This window comes from Nicotiana sylvestris, chromosome 6 (assembly GCF_000393655.2).
Source record: "Nicotiana sylvestris chromosome 6, ASM39365v2, whole genome shotgun sequence".
NCBI classification, from domain to species: Eukaryota; Viridiplantae; Streptophyta; class Magnoliopsida; order Solanales; family Solanaceae; genus Nicotiana; species Nicotiana sylvestris.
The window spans coordinates 55128290-55132272 of record NC_091062.1 but is presented as its reverse complement, the minus strand read 5'-3'; positions in this window follow the sequence as shown (position 1 = coordinate 55132272).

Sequence of the window (3983 nt, the reverse complement as noted above, 5' to 3'; positions counted from 1 at the left end):
ATTCTTGGGGAACCATTTGATCAAGGAGACTAGTTAGGAGTCCAAGGTGATAATTCATGACAGATGTCCACACTTACACTTTTAGTAAGATTATAGACATGTTGGAGGACAGATCTTGATTTAAGAGGAGAGAATATGGAAATTCAACCCTCGTTTTGTAATTTTGAATCCTAAATTGTGTTTTATATAAGCTTATGGATTATTGTTGTGATTATGATTTGTTGGTATGGTTTGGATTGAGACCCGCAAAGCTTGGGCATGTCTTTGATTAATTTTGAATTGAAAAGCTGTGTTGGTACATAGTTAATGTGCAACCGTGATCGTGAGGGCTGTAGTTTCCATAGACTTTCATGATAACAGATATCAATTCATGATCACAAGGATGGTTGACCTAGCCAACCAGCACCAACATGGGAGCTGGTCTAGGGTAGTGAAGATTTGGTCCAAGACAGGTTCTTGATTATGATGTCTCTCCCATGATAGTGATAGAATAGTCATGCCTATGTTCGCGATAGCAAGCATAAGGCCTCGATCGTGAGGGTCCTTGGTAGAAAATTATAGCCCAAGTTTCATAATAAGTTTCTCATTGTTTTTTTAAACCTTAGAGCTCTGCGATTGAGCAATTTCGTACAGAGAATCAACCATCTGGACTTATGTCACGACCCAAAATTCCACCGTAGCCGTGATGACGCCTAACACTGCTTGCTAGGCAAGCCAACAATATATATGCAAAAATAAACTTTAACAGTGACAAGAAATAGTTTCAAGTGCTGAATAACATAAATAACAGAAGTCAAAATTACAAAACAACTGAAACCACCCAATATCTGGTGCTATCGAGTGCATGAGCTCTATGAAGTGCAAAATACAAAATTTGAACAGAATACAATACTGTCCGAATGATTAAACAATAGTAACAATAGATAAAGGAAGGGACATTAGGGCTTGCAAATGGAATGGCAGTGCAACCTCGAAATCACCAAGAAAATTCGGATAAACAACTCACTAGCCACTAGCGCAATCAACAACACCTGGATCTGCATATGAATTGCAAAGTGTAGTATGAGTACAACATACCCCATGTACTAAATAAGTAGCAAGCTTAACCTCGAAGAAAGCTGTAGCGAGGTTGGAAAGTCCGATACTCACTTTTAACAGCCAACAACAACAATAACAACAGAATAACGGCATATAAAGAAAATCAACTCAAATAATATAGGTTCAACTCTAACACAATAAGAGGAAAAATCGGCATGCTTTTCAGGTATATCAGTCAAGGAATCAACTTTTACATAAAAATATCTTGGACAGGGATTTAACAAAAATTATGATTTCAAGCTCTAGACACTAAATATAGACATCAAGTATCACTTAACATGAGGAAAAATACATCCCTATGCATACGCGTTCAATATACATGCCAAAACCAACAACATCATAGTTAAATTATCACATCTACACAATCTCAGCACATTCATAGTTCCTGGTACAAGAACCCCTTAATCAAACTCTCAGCACACTCACAGTACCTTGCACAATGTCCTGAATCATCACACACATACACATGCACTCAGCATTGTATGAGTACCTGACATAAGCCCCTCATTAGGATCATATCAAGTGCCTACACTCACAGGTTATTACCTAACTCTGGAGGGGCGGATCCTAGCTCAATGCTAATCAGATCAAAGTTAACGATCAGTATAACTCTATGGGGCCTGACGAATGCGTCACCTCAATATCAATATCACTCAACCTACTATGGGGCCTAACACAAGCATCACCTCACTATCAATATCAATATAGCTCTATGACCCAAGATCAGTCATCAATCCACTCAATATGGCTGTATGTCCCAAAATCAATCATCAATCTCCTCAAGTCTCAATATGCCAAGATCTCACAATATCATGATTAATATACCACACAAAATATACCGATGTGCCACAACTCAGCTCAAACTCCTATCACATATAAAGACACTAACAAAATATGAGATAGCATATAAAAAGTGCATAAAGACAAAGATATAACACACGGAGATAATATCACGACAAAAAAATATGATTATGGCTAAGAAAAATAGCTCCACTTTCCAAAAATAGCCCGATCATGTCTCAATAGATAAGCAAATAACCTAGGTAAGATTTCTAGCATGAAAAATAACTCACAAAGTTATACAAATGAAGAAAGCATGATATCAAAGAGGCACAATAGCAAAACAAGGCATATAATAGCCTAAGTTCTATCCAGATAACGAATAAACATAGTGGACACATTTAGGCTCGGCACCTTATATATGCATCACCCCAACATATAAAAAGCATCATAGCCAATGGAGAAATAACCTTAATCCAAGCCTAGGCAAGATAAAACCCTATCAGGGCTAGTTTTCAACCTTGAATCGCGTCAAAACCTCTCTCTCGACTTCAATTCACGCAAATAATCCAAAAATCATCCAAGAAAGTCAACAATGCCATAGGAAGCCATCCCAATCCATAAAGCTTCAATCTTTGAAGAAATTTTCTGTAATGACCCGGCCGGTCGTTTCATGAATTACCACTCCATTTTCCCTTTTCTGCTTCTTTATGCTTTGTTCATTTGTGTTATGATGTTGGGTTGGTCGGTTTGAATTCGGAATGATTTTGGAAAGGTTTGAGATACTTAGTCTCTTTTGAGTAAGCTTAAGTTGGAAAAGTCAACAGGATGTTGACTTATGTGAAATAGGTCTTGGATACAATTTTGATGGTTTGGATAGCTTTGTGAGGTGATTTGGGTCCTAGGAGCGTGATCGGAATGTAATTTGGAGGTCCGTGGTAGATTTAGGCTTGAATTGGCGAAATTGGAATTTTGGCATTTTCTGATCGATAGTGGAAATTTTGATATCGGGGTCGGAATGGAATTCTGGAAGTTGCAATAGGTCCGTGGTGTCATATGTGATATGTGTGCAAAATTTCAAGTCATTCGGACGAGGTTTGATGGAGTTTTTGTTCAAAAGCGGAATTCGGAAGTTTTGGAAACCTTAGGCTTGAATCCGATGTTATTTTGTTGATTTGACATTGTTTTAGGTATTTTGAAGATTGGTATTAGTTTGGATAGTAATATATGACTTGTCCATACTTTTGGTTGAGGTCCTGGGGGCCTCGAGATGATTTTGGGTGGTTGACGGGAAGTTTGGAGTTGGAAATTTGCAGCTGAAGCTGCTGAAGTTCCTATAATAACCGCACATGCGGCTTGGGGACCGCAGGTGCGGGCCCGCAGACTCAAAAGGAGGGTCGCAGATGCGTCCAAGGTCGAGGAAGATTGGAACCGCAGATGCAGAGGTTCGAGCGCACCTGCGATAGCGCATGTGCGGGATGTTGATCACAGGTGCGGTCCTTGAGCGGATAAGTGACTTTCGCAGATGCACACCTAGGACCGCAGGTGCGGGTCTGCAGGTGCGAGATTTTTGACTGTAGAAGCGATTTAGCTGGGGCAGAATATATAAATTAAGTCCTTCACAAATTTTTGGTTATTACACCATTTTCACATACAGGTTTGAGCTTGGGAGAGCAAATTTGAAGAGGGAATTCAAATGGGTTTCCTGGAAGTAAGGTTTTTGGACCCTAAACTTGTTTCTATGATGGTTTTTAACGTATAAGCTTGAAATTTATGGAAATTAGTAGTAAAATTGGAGGTTTAGGGCTTAGAAATTGGAGACCTTAACCTAGGGATTTGAGAGGTCATTTGTGGTCGGATTTTGGTATATTTGGTATGCATGAACTCGTAAGAGTGTAAGGACTTCAGTTTTGTGAATTTTATCGGAATCCAAAATGTGGGCCCAGGGGTCAGGTTTGGCCAATTTCAGGATTTATGGTGTTAATTGGTTATTTTGGAGTGGGCTTTGTTCCCTTAGCACATTTTGATGGTATAAATATGTTTTTGGTTATATTTGGAGCATCCGGAGGCCGAGTCAATAGGCAAAGGAATCGTAGACTAAGGAT